This window comes from Rattus norvegicus, chromosome X (assembly GCF_036323735.1).
Source record: "Rattus norvegicus strain BN/NHsdMcwi chromosome X, GRCr8, whole genome shotgun sequence".
Lineage (NCBI taxonomy): Eukaryota > Metazoa > Chordata > Mammalia > Rodentia > Muridae > Rattus > Rattus norvegicus.
This window is the reverse complement of record NC_086039.1, coordinates 153,288,144-153,311,464: the sequence shown is the minus strand read 5'-3', so window position 1 is coordinate 153,311,464 and position 23,321 is coordinate 153,288,144. Positions and strand designations below refer to the sequence as shown.

General features: G+C 37.7%; 1 protein-coding gene across 4 annotated transcripts in view; it reads right to left on the bottom strand.

The window, feature by feature from the left end:
- Aff2 (ALF transcription elongation factor 2) overlaps positions 1–23,321 on the bottom strand; it is a 504,502-nt gene that overhangs the window by 165,616 nt on the left and 315,565 nt on the right. The window lies entirely within an intron of this gene.

Below are 23,321 nucleotides of genomic sequence, written 5' to 3'. Positions count from 1 at the left end.
CAGCTGGATCAGAATCTTCTCTTTTGCTTGTGAAGCTAAACACCTGTCTCACAAACAATTCTACCTAGAGAGAATAATTTGGAGGCATAGGGACTCAGTTCTTCCTCCTTCACTGCCAAAGACTTTCAGCTTTGGAAGACAGCAAGTTTGTTTGCTCCCTTGTGGTATGTATGTCTCTTACCCAGGTTGAGATATATTCTTGGCCTGCTCATTTACTTTCCAGAAACTTTAAACTTTTCTTCCAATATTTCAGCTTTGAATTCTATCACTATCTTAGATGTTCTGAAGGCAGGACTCCTGACTGCCTGGGCCTTTTTTACTTCTTAGTATCCTGCTCCAGGTATGATATGAGTTCCAGGAAGGGTAGCCCCTCACCATCTTCATTCTATATGCTCTGATACTCATCTTCTACCGATGCAGCCTAACAGGGAGTGACGAGATGATGTGCATGCTTTGTATTTTCCTCTGCACAGATGGGGCAGCTAAATCATATTCCTTCAGTCACAGAGAAGGCTACTGGGAAGTTGCTGCCTTGGCTCTTCCATACCACTCATACAGTGTATCTGTAAGTCCATGGCTCCAAACAGAAAAATCACCAGTGTTTCAGTCCTCTGTTATCAGCAGGCACACCTTCTCAGCTCTTTCAAACACTCTTTCGAAAAAAGAATGCTGTTCAAATCTTGGTCAAGTCTTAGGGCTCATAGCCACCATGCTTTACCGTAAGAACAGGGATAACTGAACTGCATGCTCACAATCCCAGCATTAGAGAGAAGCTTTGTGAAACAGGAGGGAGTCAGCATGTGTAGAGTTCGCCAAACATTTTCATATATAAACATTAAATATAAAAATCATTGTAATGGTAGAAATAAAGACTGATGCTGGGGCGGGGTATACAAAGATTAGTTAGTGAATATCTTTTTTTAATAAGTGAGTTACATAAGTCTTCCTTTCAGTCTTTACAGGTAACATAATTAGGCATTTCAAAGGTAATATTAGTAAGAACTCTCAGGTAGCACTAAAACATGTTTTTCCCTCCTATAATTACCCAGTTCAAAAGGAGCCTTTGATGTATGAAGAGCTGTAATGCAAGGAGATACTTCACAGCTTCATTCCCAGCAGCTCTGCTGAAGCAGAATTTGTAAGTATTATTCTGACAAGCGCTGACACAGAATTTTCCCCAGCACTATTTAAAATGGGGGAGGTAAATACATTAAACATGCACACAAGATTTAGAAGGGATGCTTAACCTACTTAAAAGATAGGCTGTCTCCAAGTGTTTTGACTTGGGCATTTGCATCCAGTTGATAACATTCATGACAAATGACAAATGCTACTTATATATTCATCAAAACTTGCCCCAAAGTAACTCTATGTGATAAGAGTTTTTGGAAGAATTCTAATTACTTGGTGTTTTTACAATACTTACTGATCTGTTTAAAATGTATATGGTTTTCCTGACTACAGCTGGTCTCTATAAAATAATCATTTAAATTATGCAAGAGGTTTTGTCAAAGTGTAAGCTGTTTTGGTTAGGAGAAAGAAGATGTGGAGTTCATTTTATAGAATTATAACATGTTATTAATATGGAGTAAACCCAAACATTAAGGTAATGCTTGAGATGATGATGATTCAGTTAAAGTGTGCTGATCATCCCACAAGGCAAATACATTGCACATCATTGTGTTATATTTCATACACACACACACACACACACACACACACACACACACACACACACACACACAACCGAAGTTCACTAAAGGGCTGTAAGCCTTATCCCAGGAAAGAAGTGGTAACTCCTTTCATCAACTAGGCTAATCAGAGACATATTTTATCCCCTTTACTACTGTTTTTCAGGGGTTCCCTTGTGTTATCTAAAGGTGTTTCATGCACTGCAAATAAGGAAATCACTTTTTGCAGGCATACCATTTCCCCTTGCTGTATTTTTACTCCATATGCTATGAATCAGATTATCTTGAATTACCAGTGGAATATTTCACACTGTTGGACAATCCACAAAGAAGTATATATACACTGTGGCACTTTCAATTTGAGCTGATTCTTTGTATTTGAAAACATGAAATTTCGTGCAACAGCTCACTGAGTCTATGTTGCCACAGGCACATTGGTGAGAGTGGGGGCAATGTGGTTCAAATATATATATATTTAATTCTCAAATATGTATATATTTAATTTGTGGTTCAAATATGTATATATATATATATAGTTTTCTGAAAGTTATCTTTAGTATGAAGCTTCAGCATATGTTCTTTCAACTCTCAAAATAAGTTAGACAAGTAATGTGTTTCAAGCTCACAGCACACTATAATACATTTTATTAAGAACTGAAAAGTATGAATCTATTGTCCTGTTTTTTACTACCCCTGAGATAAGAATGCCCATGCATGCTTAAACATGTACATAGTGTTCATTTGCCCATCCAGCACCGAGAGGTGAGGACCTGCTCAAAGAAAGTCAGAGGTTTTGCCATTAGATCTAATGCTGAGTAGCTATACTCAAACAAAGTATCACTTTCCCTTTATAAGAAATACATGTATGCATTTAAGATTGCTTGGGCCTCCATAAAGAAGACATTTTTTAAACCTCTGGACTCCTTTGCATCTCCTGCAGAGAGACAAAACAGATATTCTTCTATCTACTAGATCCCTAAGGATAATCAATATTCTGAGAAATGAGGTTCTTACTTAAAATTTCATGCTTCATTGGAATGAACACTTGTGGTCAGTTCCAAAGACATACTACACTAAATATATCTCCCCTTCATAATGTAGAGTAATATGGTTGATGAAAAAAGAGAGCTAAATATTGATATATTGCTTTTTAATACTTGAGAATGTATTTCATGAGTACTCTGCCATTCTGAACGGGCAAGACTTCAAAGTTAAATTCAGGAAAAAAATCACAAAATACTCAATTTTCTACCACATTAGACGTATCTTGGCTCTTTGACTAGGACTCCAAGAAATTAGAACAACTTGTGGGTAGCCCCGCTTTGCCCAGTTAAGACATGAAGGCTGTGTACTCTGTAGGCACAATGAGAAATGGTGTTAGCTGTTCTTTATGCTCTGCCTATCTCAATTGTATTCCATGCTATTCGAGAAGGTTCCATCTCAAATAACTGGTATATTGCCTTAGCCTTATAGTCTACAGATTTGATTCTTTAATTCCTAGTATGCAGGTATGAGTTGGTCCTTTTGCCTCACAAACTCAAGAAACAATATGTAGGATCATATACATTTGGCAAGAGGGGAGCACAACTGCAAAGATGCTAACCAAATGAGAGTGTTTGTACTTCTTTACTTTCACCTTAGTAACTTTTAATAAGTAGACATTATGTATTGGTCCCTCTTATACAGATATGATCAAGCCAAGTTCCTTTCCTGAAAAGTTTTCCTTCTAGTAAAAATTTTCAGGGAAACAGGAGCTGAAGGAAATCATTGTATGAAACACTTGGGAAAGACTTCATTTCATTGTGGGGTTGTAGGGAGAACAGTGTGTGTGTGTGTGTGTGTGTGTGATTTTCAGAAAAGTATACTATATCTCACACATTAACTATTTCAATAATGAAATACTCTGTTGATACTACAAATATTAACTATTTTATTTTCAGGGAATACAAATTTATGAGGCAATTATTCAAACAGTATTTTACTAAGATTAGATGATAGTAGCATGTTTATAGTACATTGATATTATATTTCAGTTACATCAGGAGGAGCCCAAAAGGCATGAGTGGAATGAAAAGAGCTACCTGGATGATCCCGGTCAAGTTGCTTGTCTACTCTGAGCCTGTTTTCCTTTTGTAACAAGAAGGCCTTGGCTTACACAGTCTAGATTTTTTAAAATTTATTGATGCTATTAACCTCTAATTTGACATACTTTTCTTATGCTCTATCACAGGAGAAGCATGTAAGAGATTTAGAAAATATATGGTTTTGAAAACATTTTTACTTCCAGGCTCACAGTCATGGCTACAGTATTGCTAATATGAGCTGTTAGATCTATGCTTCACAACAGGCCATGTAAGCTCTGTTCAGAGCTGATGAGATAAAGAGGTACCCATTCCCAGTTTTTCTTTTTACTGAGATATCAAAAAATATAATCAATGCAAATGTGGAGACATTTACAAATTCCTGCCATTAAGAGTAGTAAATATGAATACCTGAGTATTTTAAGATAAAATAAATCCCCAAAGTAAAGGTTTCTTTTCATAAGAACTTAGAATTAAATTACTCTCACAGCCTCTGAGATGTTTTGGGTTTATGTATCCTTTTTACTTTTAAGGGACTTTTCTTTCCAAAAGTGACATTTTACATCATGACCTTTACAAGTCAGCACAGCCTAAGGTTGCACAGATATTAGATTTTGAAAGCCTGAAAAAATGCTATCCGCATGCTTTGTTTGTGTGAAAGTGATCTTCATTTTGACAGGCACAATTGCCTTTTTTTTTTTAGTTAATGGGCTCCTCTCCTGAGAGAAAGAAATATGTAGTGGTGGGCAGAAGGTGCTATCTTACCATGAAACTAAATGACTAAGGCTCTGTATCCATGGTCTTTGACAGTTCTCCAGGGGCAGTTAGGCTATTAGGAAAGGGAAAGGCTTTGGGATTATCAGGAGTGGTATCCTAAGGACTCAACCTTAGGACAACAGCCAAATCTCTGCTCAGCCCCCAATCTGTTATCAGTTGGGTACTGGTCTGTCAGAAGCTGCCAGTCCCTAATAGGAGAGAGAGGCAGAAGCAATAGCACATTGTCTGCAGCCACCTTAGAATCAGTCACAGGAAATGATGCAAGAGCCAGGGTACACTTGTAAAGGACCCACAAAGGGCAGGAGCCAGGTACTTGCTAAGGTGAGGATTCATGAAAAGACTGTGGCCAGTCCAGGTTTCCATTCTCAGCCCCGGAAGGCAGCCACAAACTGTGCAGACACTAAGGAAATAAAGGTTTCCCAGTGGATCTTCTGGAAGTTGAAAGCTTTGGGTGATCATTGCTATAAGAGGGGACATCTTCATCAGTGTCCATGAATTTGGCTGTTCAACATGAGATTTCTCATAGAGCAGGGCACATGAGAGGATGTTCTATTATCTTTCTTCTCTGACCATTCTCAGGATAGACATTGCATTTTCCAGAACAAGTGAACTTTGCCTTGTATTAAAGCTTTCATGCAACATATACCATTAGCAATTAGCTCAAGGACCTTTCTCACCTCATGGAACTCAAATTTGTGCACTGATAACCTGCAAGAAACATGATCCTTTCAAGGAGAGTGGGAAATTGGTATTGACATAGTATATCTTGGCATTAGAAAACCAATTGTTGCATAAATGTCTTGCGGAATAGGATAGAAATGTGAAAACTGCATTAGTATGCACCACTGTAGAAGGAGATAAAACAGATTTTTAAATAAGCAAATTCAACCTAGAAGGAAAGTCTCTAAGGGTTTTTCATAAGGTTCTTCTCTGTGTGGTATACCATTTCTTCCCAGGGTGCTATGTCATCCTCAAGCAGAATTACTGAGGTGAACTACAGAGGGCCCTGGCCATTGGTCATTACAAAGGGATAAACAGACTACTACAACCCACAGCTAGGCCTATGGCAATGGTATGGAACTGTCAACATTTTCTGAAAAGACCATGGAGATTCACTGTATTCTCCTCTAAGATCTTATTCCCCACATCTTCTTACTGCAGCTGCATATGGTCTTGTGTGTGTGTGTGTGTGTGTGTGTGTGTGTGTGTGTGTGTGTAATGGGGAAAATGCTAGGATATATATCTTCAGTGGTACAGATGAGCATGAGTTGGCTGTACTAGAGATTGGATTGTTTGATGATGTAGCTACCTTTAAGTTCCAGTGCTCTTGTACATAATCCCTATAACTTCAATGGTTTCCTCAATTAAATAAATAGTTGTATCTTTGTCTCTCAAGAGAAAATCACATTACATCTGGTTGACCAGCTTCCTAATAACAACAAATAATAGCACAATGTTTTAAAGAAAGTTCTTTTAAAAGTCATATCATTAAATTAATAATTTAAAAGAGCATGTAAAAAGTCAAAATATTAGGACAAGAGTAATCAGATCAGGAGTGATCTTGAAACACTGGTGTGAAGCACACTGAACGATTTTATTTACAGCAAATGAAATGAGTGCAAAAGACTACATAATTTCACCATAATTCATGGCATAGTCCCATAAAGATTTCAGTTGTTACCTTATTTTAATTGTAACTATTTTGGAAGTTGAGAGAATGCATACTATTCTTAGGTGACATTTATTACAACTCTTACAATGTAGAAGGTAATAATTCTGCTGGATACCATATGAAAACATAACTGTTTGAAACTGGAGCATTATCCCACATTTTCCATTTCTGCAGAAGCATAGGAGTACTACATACAAGAGAGAGTTAGATGCTGTCAGAGGAATATTACTGTCAGAAAGAAGTTCGGGATCTGCATTGTGGACCAGGAGGATCATTACCCCTATGGATGAGAACAGGAGACAGAAACTGGTTTTACACTTTTAGGGCAGGGATCCCATAAGTAGGCAGCTCTAATTCATACCTTGGCCCAGCACCAGGAATGTCTTGGTTCTTTCTTGGTCAGAGACCAAGAATATCAGAAAGTAACATTCATTCCTAATCTGGTTCCTTTATATCTTTCTTCTCCTTTTACACAACCTAAATGACTAGCCTTACCTAGAAACTGTACAAGAGGATTCAATTGAAATTAAGACTCACCAGGATTCCTAATTCTGAGACTGACTGGACTGACCAGCTCATATTCTCATACCTCATAACAGTTATGACTAAAATCCCAGAAAAAAGAACCTAACTGGCAGCTTGGTAGTTTTGCTCCAGTGGCCTCTACCTTCTTTTTCCTGAGCTCATACCTGTAATTTATAATAAAACTATTTTTAGAACTCATCTTCATTTTGTCCTTTCTTTTCTTTCTTAAGTTTAAGAGGGAGAGATCCCAGGAGCTACTGGCATGGAGTAGTTCTGGTGGCCCTTGATTTTTGTCAGACACTTTAGGTCTCCAAGCTATGCACATACCTGAGGTAGGAAAGTTGCTGTCACACTCAAGGACTCCCTGTCCCTCTGTTTTACTGTCAGCAAAAGTCATCAGTAGAACAATTTTGGTCCAAACCAAGAGAGAAAATCCAATCATGTGAGTCCTCCAACCATTGAATTATCTATCTTAGAAAGCAGTGAATGAACACTATGTCATTTAAGGTAGAATGTTGACTAGCTTGAATAATGGAAAGGGAATTTCTAGAAAAGAGAGAAGGAAGGGAGGGAGGGAGGGAGGAATGAAAGAAAGAAAGAAAGGAAGAAAGAAAGAAAGAAAGAAAGAAAGAAAGAAAGAAAGGAAGAAAGAAAGAAAGTTGCAATGTAGCAAGCTGTCCATTCTTTATCTCCGTATAGTTAGCAATGTGTAAAAGGACTGTGTAATAAGCAACTGAGTGTATCTATCTGCTCCTCCTCCTCCTCCTCTCTCTCTCTGTGTGTGTGTGTGTGTGTGTGTGTGTGTGTGTGTGTTATACACATTAGATGACCAAATTGGCTAAGCAAATTCATCATTCTTCCAGATCCAGGGTTGGGAAGGCTGTAAGAGGAGAGCCTGCTGTCTCTTAGTGAGACTGCTTACTCTTAATTTGTCTGACTGCTCAAATTTTGGAAAATCCAACAACAATGGAAACCCAGACGTCCCTGGGTTTGATTGCTAACTATTTCTGCCAAGCCTCTCTACTGGTCAGAACATTGTACTGCACTTGTTTGAATGAACATTCCTCAGTAGTGATTTTAAGATAGCCTCCAGAGATTGGAGCCCTGATTTCTGTGCATCCTGGCAAGAGGAAGTAGAAAATCAAGGGTTACATTAAACACAGCTTCGCAACCGTGACATAACAACAGACCATACCAAATGCAATGCACCATACAAAAGGAGACTAATTATTTTAAAAGTCAAAACAAATTTATGTTTTCACTAATTTGTTACTAAAATTCTGACAATACTTCTTCAAATAAATCATTTTTGGGTTTATTCAAACTCTTTAGGGTTAGGAAGTGTTTCAGGAAATATGGGGAAGAAATCCCATTGGCTGTAGAACTGTGCACAGAAAATGTGTAGCTCATATAAGCTACTGTTATCCTAACAGCCCTAATCCACGATCCTACAGGAAAAGACACTAATTCTAATTCCCATGTGAGAAGCATGATCATCAGTGCCCCAGCAACACATTGTGTGCTTAATCAGACCATGCTTTTAGCTGATAAAATCAGTCTTACACTGAATGTAATAAGAACTTTTGTGACAAGGAGTAAAAGCAGTCTGTGAAACTTCCTTTTTTGTTTTTGTTTTTCAAGACAAAATTTATCTGTGCAGCCTTGACTATCCTGGAACATACTCTGGAGACCAGGCTGGCCTCAAACTCACAAATCTGCCTACCTCTGCCTCATGAGTGTCTGTGTAACTACTTTTGGGCCACTGGTTCTTACACATTCTATCCTCATACACTTTAGAGAATCCTGTCTATAGACAATGATAATAGAGTAGAAAATGACATACTGACGTAATGGGTGGCATTAATCATCCTTACTCACTAATGCAAGCAGTAGTACAATACTTTGTGATAAGATGTTTGATATTCCTAACAGATGCTGGCATTGTAAACTTCAACCCTTATCAGAACCCCTGTATAAGTTATATTGAACTAGTCAGGATAGAAAACTACACACATCACTAGGAAATGCTGTTAGACTATACAATGCTGAATTGTTTGGTGTCTGGGCTAAAGGTAAAATTGCACAAGTTCGAGGGTTGGAAATATAAGAACTGGCCATTGTGAAACTAGTTTTATAAGCAATAGGATCAAATAAGAATCTAGTTAGATAGTTTCTACTCAGTAGTCAGTTCAAATATCTGAGGATTGATAACTAGAACTTGTCTTCTTCATTCTTAATCAAATAGTGACATCAAAGTACTGCTACCACTGTTAGTCTTTACACCAATACTATCATGGGTGTAGCTATTCTCCCTTTATTATTTTGTTGAAAATTATGCTGAATGATTAGCACTTAAAATACAATGACTGAAGCCACTTCCCAAATCTTTTGTAATTTATCCTGTTGTCTTTCCCTTTCTTCGCAGTCATTTTCTATGTGGGATGCTGTGCTATATCCTCATAGAATGAGTGGCTTCTTTATGGTTGCCCTTCAGTTGCTACTTTATGTGCAGCTCAGGCAAACCAACAGAAGAAACAACACACCTCCATTCACTTTTCTACAAGCAGTTTATTGAATAATGTACATGTAATCTCATTCATTCAAAATATCACTTGTTGACTGGAAGGCATTGAAGAGCTAGCAGAATGGAATAGGCCTAGGACCAGAGTGCAACTGTCCTAGTAGTAGGTAGAATACTAGTAATCAGAATGTATGTTAAAATAATGAAAATTTATAGTTATCATTCAAACCAGAAAAAAATGACAGGTGCAAAATGGAGTTTATTATGTTGGCCACCTCATTGTTGCACAGTATAGAGGCAGCAACAGAGCTGTCCTTTTGGGATCCACCTTGGACTGTAAGTAGAAGGTATTATTAGTGAATGGCGACTGCAGGCCAAAGGGAGAAGAGAGATTTATTTCCTGCAATCCACAGTCCAAGGCTTTGCCAGGTATTAGCGTTCCATTACTAAGGGCTGCTGCAGCTTTTCAAATGTGGTAGCTTCCTTGTAGTTTACACTTATCACATTAAGAAAAAAATTGGTAATGAGGAGTTCATGACCACTGCTTCGAAGGAACAAAGGCTCACTTGCTGAGGATGGGAGGAGAAGTAATATGTATTTTCATGCAGTGAAGCCTCCAGTGAATAATTTGGCTGTAGCTTTGCTCTCTCATTATTGCTGGGCTCAGTAAAACGAAAGCACTGGCTGCAAGTACAGAGCAAACTCTATGCAGCACCGTTTACACGGAAGTGTCTTTTCATTGAAACAATTGCTTCAATTTTAGAATCACAGCAGCAAGGGGCCAAATGAAACTGGTTTGCTTCATTCACATGAAAATAAACTGCCAATACTATCAGAAGATGTCAGTCTGCTGAACACCCAGCCCTCCACTAACCTACAGACACCCCAATAAAAGTAACCAACAACACCAGATTCTTTACCATAGCCTGAAATAACATCAAATCCCTGTGAAGCTCCAAGTGAAACTCATTCACAAAAACCCCTCTGATTACTTCAAGTCCCTAAGAAGCTGAGTAGTCCTGAATGCCTGGGCAGGCCCTCCTCTTTTTCACATCCCTGTTACCCTAAAATCTTTCCGCATCACAAGGACTAGCTAGCATTTGTATCGTATATTAAAAGTGGTAAGGAAGAGGAAGCAGGAAAAGTGAGAGAAAGAAAAGTTTCTGATCACTCCCCTGGGATTAGGAGCATGGACAACTTGGTCCCATAGGCATATTATAGAGCTTCAATCTTGTTTCAAAACCAGGAAAGAAAATCCCTTCCTCCCATGGTGAAAGCAGATGCTTGTGATACTGTCTAAGTGTGCAGCAGATACATGCTATTATACTCCTGGAAATGGTAGTTGTAGAGATGCAATATATCAAATGTTTGCTAAAAATGTGTCCCGTTTGTTCATCCTACATTTTTCATTTTTTCTTTTTGAATTCTTTCTTTCTTTCTTTCTTTCTTTCTTTCTTTCTTTCTCTCTCTCTCTCTCTCTCTCTCTCTCTCTCTCTCTTTCTTTCCTTCCTTCCTTTCTTTCTTTCTTCCTTTTTTATTTTGCCATTGTTGTAGGGTTTTTGCTTGTTTGTTTAAACTTTTAATATAAAATGTGACAACCACATGTAGGCCTTACTGTGAACATATTTTTTATTAATAATCTCCCATTGACATCTTTGAGAGTACTCACATCTGGCAAGGCATTTTATCTCACTGAGGAAAGAGTACATCCACCTGATTCCTTTCATTGCCGCCAGAGCTTTTTAATAACCCTATGAGAATTCACCATCCGTGAATATCTCCAAATCCTCTGTAAATCTCTGTTTTCAGTCTATGCCAACTCTGGAGTAACCAGATCAATACTTTTACTTCCAACCATAAATTTAGTAAAGTACCAAATAGTAGATTCAAAAGGAACAATGTCAAACTCCTCACTGGGAAGGTTCTAGCAGGCAAATACAAGATTGTGCTGGAAGTACATAAAGAGTTCACAGAGGGCTGTCCTCACACACAGACATGTTTCTCAGGTCCAAGATCCAGGGTGTTGTGTGTAATCACTTTGTAATTCCTGTTGAAAAGCCAGTCGTCAGCCAGTGGTTTGGTACTGGCCTACAGCTTTCCTGCCAGTGATAGCATGCAGCAACCCGTCCATCACAACCCCTTGCCAGGGCTCCTTGCTTTTCCTGTCTCTTCTTCTACTTTCCTTCTACTTCTACAAAGTCATTATAAAACCATCTTAAGACAAATATCTGATAGAGGGCTAATATCCAAAATATACAAAGAACTCAAGAAGTTAGACTCCAGAGAGCCAAATCACCCTATTAAAAATGGGGTACAGAGCTAAACAAAACATTCTCAGCTGAGGATTATCGAATGGGCAAAAAGCACCTAACAAAATGTTCGACATCCTTAGTCATCAGGGAAATGCAAATCAAAACAACCCTGAGATTGTACCTCACACCAATCAGAATGACTAAGATCAAAAACTCAGGGGACAGCAAATGCTGGTGAGGATGTGGAGAAAGAGGAACAGTCCTCCATTGTTGGTGGGATTGCAGACTGGTAAAACCATTCTGGAAATCAGTCTGGAGGTTCCTAAGAAAGTTGGACATTACACTACCTGAGGATCCAGCTATACCTCTCTTGGGCATACACCTAAAAGATGCCCCAACGTATAACAAAGACGCATGCTCCACTATGTTCATAGCAGCCTTATTTATAATAGCCAGAAGCTGGAAAGAACCCAGATGCCCTTCAATAGAGGAATGGATTAAAAAAATGTGGTACATCTACACAATGGAGTACTACTCAGCTGTGGAATGAACTAGAAAATATCCTGAGCGAGGTAACCCAATCAAACAAAAACACACTTGGTATGCACTCATTGATAAGTGGATATTAGCCAAAAAGCTCAAATTTCCCAAGATGCAATCCACAGACCACAGGAAGCTCAAGAAGAAGGATGACCAAAATGCGGATGCTCCCACTCCTTCTTACAAGGGGGAAAATATTCATAGGAGGGGATATGGAAGCAAAGTTTAGAACAGCAACTCAAGGAATGGCCATTCAGAGCCTGACACACATGTGGCCCATATATATACAGCCACCAAATCTAGACAAGGTTGATGAAGCTAAAAAATGCATGCTGAAAGGGACTGGATATAGATCTCTCCTGAGAGACACATCCAGAGCATGTCCAATACAGAGGTCAATGCTAGCAAGAAACCACTGAACTGAGAACAGAACCCCCTTGGGGGGAATTAAAGGAAGTATTGAAAGAGGTGAAGGAGTTTGCAACCCAGAAAAACAACAATGCCAACTAACCAGAGCTTCCAGGGACTAAACCACTACCAAAAGACTCTACATGGACTGACCCAGGGCTCCAACTGCATATGTAGAAGAGAATAGCCTGTTTTAGGGCACCAGTGGAACGGGAAGCCCTTGGTTCTGCTAAGGTTGGACCCTCAGTGCAGGGGGATATGGGGGGCAGTAAGAGGAATGTATAGGGGGAATACCTGTATGGGGGAGGGGAAGGGGAGGGAATGGGGGCGTATGGACAGGAAACCGGGAAGGGGAATAACATTTGAAATGTAAGTAAAGAAATATATAATAAAATTTTTTTATAAAGACAAACAAACAGAACTTGGTAAGGAATTTGCAAGCAACCCACAAAGAATATTATGTAGCTGGCAAAAACTTGGCTAGGCTCTGTGCTAATTCAACAAGTGAGAGAAATAGAAAAACTGCAACGTGCCTTAGAACATTGGTATGGTTTAAACTTAAAATTACAAAACAAAAGCACCAGCATTCTATAAAGCTATGTGTGACTACTACAGAGGCAACTAAGTTCCTAAAGCACTTGCTATGAATCATTCAGGTCTGACTTTGGATTCTCAACACCTACATATAAAAGTAATGCATGATAATGCCCTACCCCTCAAGCTTGTACTTCTGGTGCTAGGGAAGCAGAGGCAGGAGAATACCCGAGGCTTTCTGGTCAGACAGTCTAGCTACATCAGTGTTATCTAGGTTTACCGAGAAACACATGCCAATGAAACAAGGCTGAGAATGACTGAAAAAGATATTCCGTGTCTAACTCTGGTGTCCACATGTGTATGCATAGACATGCAGGCATGTACACTAGCATATACATGTGTATATGCACATGATGCTTATATACATATGTGCCATACATACATGATAAAGACATTCAAGAGGCTTACATGATTAATAATTTAAAAAGTTATAGGTGTGATTTAAACTCCTCAGCTAAATCAAACTGTGAATCCATAAAGGATTTAACTATAAAATTCAGTCTTTGTTTTCAAATTTTGGTATTGCAATACAACAAGAGCGTGAATGTGTACAGGGGCTGGTATTTACCAATCAATTCACTTATGTTACTGTTTTAAATCCATCCATGAATGTGGTAGAGTACTTATTTATTTTTTCCCTTTGATTCATCAGATTATTAACTGTAGAGGACAAAAACATGCATCTCAAGAATGTCCACAAAGCAATATTCAGCCTTAAATGGGCATCTACAGCATACTCTTATTCCCAAGGCTCAGTGGCCAACCCAGAAGAGGGAAAGAAAGGTTATAAAAGAGAGAGGTCAGGAAGGACTGTTGTGAAACAGTATCTTCAGGACATGACAAGAAAGTTGTATTCATGACTTAAAAAAATATATATATATATGAAAAAATCATCTCTAAATGTGTTGCAATGGCAAATGCCAACCAACATTCCAACTAGATTTCTTGCTAAATTGTAAATTGAAATTGTAACTCTATAATTAATGGGAAAAGGAACAGGAGACGAACTAATTAAACCCTTTTAGATAAAGATGATGATTCAGACTATTCTATTTTATGAATTACTCCAAAGCTATACACATAAAAGAATTATTGTATTGACAAAGAGTCTGGCGACATGGGCCAAGAGGAAAGACTAGAGAGTCCAGGCACAAGTTGAATAAAAGTGCTTAGTTAAGTGTGTACAAAATGAAAAAGCAATTCAATGCAAGAAGACACGAACTCCAAATATTTTAATTTCATTATCTCTAACAGGTGGATGGTTTTAGACTTGATTCCAAGCATTAGTTTGGTGATTCTTTGTGTTTGTATGTGTGAAATATCTATAATAGTACTAGGTACCAAACATCAAACTAAAAACCTAGCTAAAGTAAATGTATGGTATTATTGTGTTTGTAGTTTGAATTTCAACCAGCACTGATATACAATTCTATATCAAGAGATAGTTAAGTTACTGACTGGGGAAATTTAGTCAACTTTTTTGAGACATCCAAGATGTCACATATCTGTTAATTAGTGGCTTCTGGTTAATGAGATATATAGTGTTGAAAATTACACAACATCTAAGTAGGAACTTGTCAAAATATATCTTTAGCTGCACTCAGAGCCTTGACAATAACTCATAATCTTCTTTGATTTCCTCTTTCTTTTTCTGTCTCTTTTTTCTTCAGCACTCCAGATTGAACCCATGGCTTTATAGATGCTAGACATTTTCCTGTACTTTTAAAGATATGTTTTTCTTCCTTTTAAACGTCTAGTCTCATTGAAACCTCTGATTTTCCCCTGAGTACCTCTTATCTTTGCTAGCTTATTCTGAAACATGGCCTAGAATTTAAAAAGACTCCAGCTCTCTCACACTTACTTCTAATGTTTTTATTTGTTAATACATGTAGAAGCAATATCATATGTTGTGAGGTGAGGAGTCAAGATTCACTTAGAAAAAAGAATGTTTGTGCTGTTTTCTTCCTTCCCAGGAACAGTAAGGCTTTTCACTTGTTGAAATATTCTTTTTATGTCTCTCACAGTATCTTATCTTGTTCATATATCCATGATACATTTACTGTTAAACTAAACTGTAAAATGTAACATATATTAGGTATAAATGGACTATTTTGAACATTAAATCTTAAACTTCTTTGTTTTATATTTAAAATATGTAAACAATTTATAAGTATCCATCCCATATATTTATTTTAGAGAAAGAAAGCTTCCCTGATTGTTGCGTTATTTATAAGTGAAATATTCTCATTTGTGCTGACAATGCTCCCTCCAGATTCAAAGACTATGAAATGAAAACCCCAACAGTAAACATGGGAATTTCTCTTTTGAGTTGTTGATCAGGGATTTCCAAGGTATTTCCAAAATATCACAGGTTACTGCTACTGCCGTCCAAAAAGTGGAAGGTAAGATCCTATTGCTGAAGATTAAATGTACTTCTGACACAGCACAGAGAGGACCCGGAGCTGGAAGTGACCTGGTTAGCCTCCTCCTTGGAGAGTAGTTTTCATAATAGAAGGAAGGAAGCAATCAATAGTCATACCCAGCTATGACACCTATGAACCACAAAACTGATCAGCATAACATGATGATTCTATGGGTACAGCAGTGGCATGTATACCTTGGTAGTAACCAGCATCTCTCTAATTTGACTTAAGACATACTAAACAAGAGGGAAATCATGTTGGGCACTGGAAACCTAGCCAACTACTCAGGGCTTGTAAAACCCTGAGAATTTTGGAGAACCTACAATTGTCACTTTCCTAAACTAGCATAATCCTTAACTATATTCTTAATATTTGCCCTTATTCTGACAGATAAATGTAGTTCTCACTTCTCATCAAGGAAACTTCTCTTTGAAACATATGGAGACCACTACAGAAAACTACAACCAATCAAAATGCACACATCTCCCATATCTGAGGCTCAGGGACTAGTGCAGAAAAGAGGGCAGAATGATTATAAGAGCCAGAGCACCAGGTAGTTTTCTGTGAGATAGTGTCTCATAATAATGTAGAGGCCACACACATAAAATCTCACCCATATGACTGCCTAGCATCAGCTGAACAAGGACAATAATAGTGGACTTGCCAGAGTAGACAAGGGAAGGATCCTGAGATTTCAATACTACAAAAGAACTACAGACAACTGAGAAATGTGGGGAGTGGGAGAAATAGTCCTACTGAGGAAAAAGCACACTTAGTTACCCAATACTAAGTGGTCAGCCCTGAAAACACACATACATGTAACCATTTCCTTTTTTAACTGCATTATGCCCCCTAAACTCTTTCAAATTCATGACCTGTTCTTTTTTAATTATTGTTCACACACACACACACACACACACACACACACACACACACACTGTTATGGCTAATGGCTAATCTTTACTGTCAACTTGATTGACTACATCTAAAATTAGCTAAAACCCAAGTAGCTGGGCATGCTTGTGAGGAATTTTCTTAATTGCATCATTTCAAGTGAAATCCTAAATCTGGGTTACACCTTTTGACAACAGTCCACATTAAAGTACATGTAACAAGGAAGTTTTTGCTTGATGGTAGCTTATCCTCAGTTTAACTGGCAAGCTCATTTATCCTGTTGCTGAGACATTCCTTGGCTGATAATATAACCTATCTCTTTATGATTCCAATATAAAAGACCATCAGGGGGCTGGAGAGATGGCTCAGCGGTTAAGAGCACTGACTGCTCTTCCAGAGGTCCTGAGTTCAATTCCCAGCAACCACATGGTGGCTCACAACCATCTGTAATGGGATCTGATGCCCTCTTCTGGTGTGTCTGAAGATAGCTACAGTGTGCTCACATACATGAAATAAATAAAATCTTTAAAAAAAAAAGACCATCAGCTCTTTAGGAATTCTCCAGGACTCACCACCATAACAGGACTGCTGAGATATCCAATCTCACAGAGTAAACAACTGTGTTATTCTTGGCCATTCTGCCAGGAGCCATTGTTGTATTGCTCAGACCACAACCATGTACTTTATTCTGTCATTTCTGGTCCTGCACAGAATCCTGACTAGCACACACACACAAAAAATACATACATGTGTATGTATGTATGTATGTATATATGCACACACACACACACACACACACACACACACACACACACAGGCACAACCATATAACCTCCTGAGTCCATTTATTGTCACTTGTATGTATGTGATCTTATGGCTGACCCCAGCACCAGGCATGAGAAAACTTTGCTTCAAATCTTTGTTGAGAAGAAGGATCCAAAATATTTCTATAATAGTATAAACTATGGCTATCCCTCTTTGTTGCCTCCTAGAACTTAAAGACTCTACTGTAGAAGCAATTGCCCATTCCAGACTGAGTAACATGGAGAAATCCACTTGGAAGCCTCCAGAATGCTTTTTATAAATGAGAGGACTGATCTTTACTTTATTCTTCCAATTTTTCAAAACCAGAAGATGCCTACCATGTTGATTATGAAAAGGTTGCTACTTTGATGCATTTTTCAGACACTGGTCATATATTTGCAAAGTAGCAAACAGAATGGCAAAATTTCCTGTATTGCCATTTGTCTCTCCCAACTCAATTCTACTGGCAAAGTCAGGACCAAAATTCTGGTTCCCAAACAAAAGTCATAAGCTATTTCTTCTTTCAGATAAACCTAGAACCCTCTTTGCCAAGCCAATGCATTGTTTCATTGCCCTTTTCTGTTTACCTAAGATACAAAATCAGGTGTAAATTTTATACATAGCTTAAATTCTCACAGGCTCATTGAGTTCAATAGAAAACAATCAATCACCATATTCACAAAAAGAAACAGGTCGACAGAAAACAGACTCATTTTTATAGCTCAACTAAAATATATAGGGGCTCATATATCTACTCAGCTATTTTAAAGGGACTACTCTTGCTCCCTCCCTGGATAACTAAATGCTCTGTTGCTAAGTTACTGGTATTTGACATCATCTCTTTCCTGACATCTTCCCATGTGTGACAGGTTCTCATGATTCACTGAGCCAGTCACCTCGTTACTCACATTACTCACTTTCCCAATGACGTCTGTAAAATAATTTAAAATTCGCCTCATATGCTAGCTGTAAACCCTCAGATTCCACATGAAAATACTTCAGCTGCTTGCCAGGTTCTGGGTGCATTTGTAAGCACATCAGAGAGCTTACATTCATTGTTCACATAATAGATTTTATAATTAAATTTAGCATCTTTCTTCTAAGTTAGTTTATGCTAGAGAAAAGAGAAAATGATTACTGGGAAGCAAATAATGGACAATATACGTTATGGGCTAATTTGGTTCTATGAATAGCTCACCTCACATGTGCATGCTTTTTATTAGGTCCATTAGGGGTTTGAATTAGCTTCAGAAAAGGTAGTACTCCATATAATTTACCCAATCAAGGTCATTTTCACCTGCTGATAAATTTACATATTTCACAGTGTCATTAGGTAAGAGCTAGTTGTCAGATTAGGTGAGGGTAAAATCATTAGTTCATTTATTTGACTCTATCAATGTTAACATTAATTATAGTCTTAATTATGTAAAGCAATTGTCTTCATTGGATGTGCTATTTATATAGTATTTCAGAAAACTATAATTTGAAAAGCCCATACCAGAATGGGATAGATGCTTTTAGAGACATTCCAGAAATATTAATATTTAAGGGAATTATTACAAAAACATCTCCTACATGAATTCAATTTGAAAAGTATTTACAGACTCATTTGACAGGATATAAAATCAATTGCTTAATTATTGGTTAAATTTGTAAAAGAAATTTTTCTGAAAGGTACTGATTATTCTTTATAATTATGATAATATAATCAAATTTTCTTTCAGACATAATTGTCTGACCAATTTTGTTCCCTGATCCATTTTATCTCACACATAATATGGACTTTTTCATTAACCCCACTAAAGATTAAAAGTAACAAATACTGTATATGGCTATCCTATAATTATTTGGCAAGTTTGTTCCATGATAAAACTATAAACAAAAATATAAAGCTAATGAGTAGAATTGCCATAATTTAATATGCTGTAGAGACACAGATGAGCTGTAATCAAAAAGTGGTGCCTGTGTAGGTGTTTACCAACCTGATCCATATGGCAAAGGAAATTGTAAGAAAGCACAGTTTTTCAAATACAGTTCCTAAATCCTAGATAGTGAATTCAGCATTTTTCATAAACAGTGAATTACCCTTACAGATGTTTGCCTATGAAATTATCATCTACAGAAGGTACTTTGCTAGGAAACACAATCTGTTCAGCATCAAATCTAAGAGAAGCATGCTATCTGCATTTTTGACTCTAGAAAGGATTTAATTGATAGTGTGTTGACATTTTATGTAAATTCTTGCAAGATACAAATAAATCATATTGTTGCAGAACAAATAATCACTGAATATCCATCCTTAGCTGGTAGCATTTAGAGCATGCTATTCTCTTTGCCTTAATGCTCCCTGAAATGATGAGTCTATGATGCATAAAACCCCATAGAGCTCAGAAAAGAAGCTGCTGGTGTTGCCCATATTAATTACTTACAAGCAGTCTAGGAATCCCTGTATGATAAATGAATTGTAACTGCATAATACTATCACTGGGTAGAACTATTGTTATCTGTTTGCACTAGAGAGTAGCCTGACTCTAAAGAGCAAATGGCACACTGACAGAAATAAGTACATAAGCTAGGATGTAGTATCCAAATGGGGCTGCCTTCAAATTTCTAATGTATGAAATTTATAATAAGCAATAATACTCTTGTGAAGTGTCAAATGCACCTGCGTCTATATAGCTTGCTTTGTGGGTCAAAGTAGTTTTATGGAAAATTTTTGTAGGTGGATGCATTCTAGTATATTTGAAAAATTGAATATAAATAATATAATTTGTACATACTCTGTGCAAAATATATACATAATTAATGTTTTACATAATTTGCACAAAATTATGCCTTTAAAGGTTTCTCTGAGGATTCAAAGAATTGTACTTAAGTGCTATTCAGGTATTATTAACATTTCTTCTTTTGTCATGAGCAGTATATTTGCTATTGCTGTCTTTATTATCAACTGAAATGAAACTTGAAAATATTCAATAATGGCAAGGAGGAATTACTGTCATTAAGACTTGCTCAAACTCAGTTAAAGTTGTTAGTATTTTCTTTTTCAAATGCAAGAAATGCTATCCAGGGTATGAAGCATTTTTATATAATTTTTAAGAGATTCTCAATGAAAGCTGGTGGTGGCAGGGCAGTTGATAGCTAAATATAGTGCAGAGATCACTAGATTTCAACAACAAAGAAAGCCATGCTTTACTCCAGTTCAGCCTCATGCAAGCGCCCTATCCTTGCTAACAGGTCATTTAGCCTTGGGGACATTGGTTTACTGGAATTATAAATAACTACCTCATTTTCTCAATCAAAATAATGTTGTTGAAGTGCTTTGAACTGTAGTCACCTCCCACAGGAAAGTAAAGTTACCTATAAGGTCCCAGTTAGCCTTTTGTGACTGCTTGTAAGGGCATGGAGAAAAGAAGGAAAATGCTAGAAGATTAAACAGAGGGTGTTGGTATCTTATAAAGCCAAGGAATGAGAGAGAGAGAGAGAGAGAGAGAGAGAGAGAGAGAGAGAGAGAGAGAGAGAGAGACGCTGGTTTGAAGGGAAGCCGAGACCATTTTCAGAGAAATGGTGAAAGGGGCTTTCAATATATGTGAGTTGGTATGAACTTAGACAGTATTTTGAGAAATTGGGCCAAAACAGAATGCATGAAGCAAAAGTATTTCTAATGCTTATGAGACTAAAGGGTTGGCAGTAAGGAAGACTGAGGGTGTCACACCTGATTAATACAAAAAGCTGTCCTTGTGTTTCCAGGGAAAAGGAAATCATAGAGGGAAGAAAGTTAGAAGAATGAGTAAACTAAAATGTACATAATCAAATAGACTACTGTCACAAAACAATATGACATAAATGTGAGAAAGGAATCTATAGAGGGAATGGTTGACAGGGATGGGAGGGGGTACAAGATTGTGGGGGATAAGAGTAATCAGAATGAATTACATACAATATATATCAAATTGTCAAAGAAAAAATTTAATTAATAAAATTCCTTCACTAGGGGGTAGGCAGTGGGGTAGAAAGGGGGTAATCTTCCTTTGTGGTTTAGATAAACAGACTAATGCAGCTCCTGAGGAAAGAAATGCCAAGAGCAACTGGGAGCCAATTCTTTCTCCTCAGGGGGTTAGAGCCACATCTTCCAGCTACACAGTTATTTTACCTAGGAGAGATGAATCTGCTTTTAAATCAATTTAGTTTGAAAAGCACAGAAGGATTCAGAAGAAAAACTGAGCAAAGGAAAAGTTACTTTGCCTGAGTTGAATCAATTTAGTTTGAAAAGCACAGAGGGGTACAGTGGAATAGCTGAGAAAAAGAAAAAAATTATTTTCCCTGAAGAAGGACACAGATGGGGAGTACGGTGACAAACAGACTTCCTGTAGAACAAGTTACAGACAACAAGGTTCTGCAATCAGCAGCATGGACATGTCAATAAAACAAAGACCCACAGCATGCTCTGTCATGACATGAATTGTGGTCTACAACAATTTAAATATGAGTCATATGACTTGAGGAATAAACTTTGGAAAGTTAAATCTTGTTCCATGTATAGGGAATAAAACATTCCAGTCTTCCATAAAAGAAAATCTATCCGTTTATAACACTACTGAAGAAAATGAACCAAACAGAATTCTAAACAGTCGATTCCCCTTTCAAGACAAAACCAATCCACCAATCAAAACAGAAAACAAAAACACCAACTTTCCCTGGGTTCTTTTCTAAGAACAACAGTAAGATTTTTATTTCTTTTTCAATAGCAACTCCTTTTTATGAACTTACTAAGGCAACTGGCCTTTTTTTCCATGTTTATTTGAAAGGCTGCTGTTTCCCTAAGTGCTTAGACTCTGACAGGTGTTCTAGCTAATTCCCTCACTGTCACTGTGTGACACACTTAAGCACCAGGCTGGGTTGCCCTGAAGGAGAGAATTCAATAGTGACAAGTTAGATGGTGACTCTTAGATGGAGCTGACATTCTGGGTGTAAAGAAAAAGCCCTGACTGACAGACTTCATTTATGCTTGCCCATCAGGGAACCAAGAGTAGACTGAGGTTACCATGCCTACTGAGTAATCCATTTCTTTTCCTCTTGCCTTTCTTTAAGGATGCTGGATGATAGCAAGGAAGGTTTGTATGAATTTCCTGTATCTCCCCAATGGTACAAATAGCCAAGCTCCCAGGGTGTATCATGCTTGTAGATTTCACTATGATGGTTATGGCTCCTGCCAAGGCCCAGAACCCAAAGGACAGATACTGAACTAAATTGCTGGGCTCTTTTCTTACAAAAATGGCCACCATATCTTCAGTATATAGAGTATCATCTCCAATCAAACAGGTAAGGCTAATCTTTTTAATGCTCAAAAGCAAGGTCTTTTGACTGAAGCAGATTCAGAGACAGCCATAGGAAGCAAAAATGTTTAGCAGGCCAAGTTGACTTTAGGCAGCTAAATGTTCTTCACTATTCGTTGGCAGCAGGTAGGCAGGGATGGCTTCAAATACTAGGTTGCTGAGAATCCCTTACCTAGGAGCCAGTGCTTTAAGAGTTACACTGATGTTGAGAGAGGAAAAGGAATTGCTGAGTTTCACTGACACACATTTTGTCTTTTTTTCCCAAGAGGAAAACTTGCATGGTTTCTGAAGGCCAATTCTGGTCAACATTATCATAATAATGAGCATTTATATAATACTTGGCAGTTTATAAGAAAATTATGGTATTATAATCTTTGACAGACAAGAAAGGGGGATTCAGGAAGATGAAGTCATCTGTCCAAAGTCACAAAGTCACAAAAGTGACAAATGGTAAAGCTAGGACAGGAACTCCCTCCCGCTATTCATCTTCTTTAAATACTATATTACCATATGATTCCAACTGGCAAAGATAATAGGTAGATACATTTTTCTTCCTTCCTTGTGGTGTTTTACTGTGGTGCTAACTGCTATCTATTTTAACTTTGTTCTTCCTCTAAGCTCCTCCCATTCTTCTAAGTAGTACTGCCCATACATGCCAGGATTGGTCACCCTGCTCCTGCTCACTTTCCTCCACACAGTCTCTGTAACCATATTGCATTGTCAATGTATTCAAGTCCCAATGAGGTGCCACTGAGAGCTCCAAAACAGACAGGTGAGGTGAGGATTAAGGTAGGTGTGTGAAT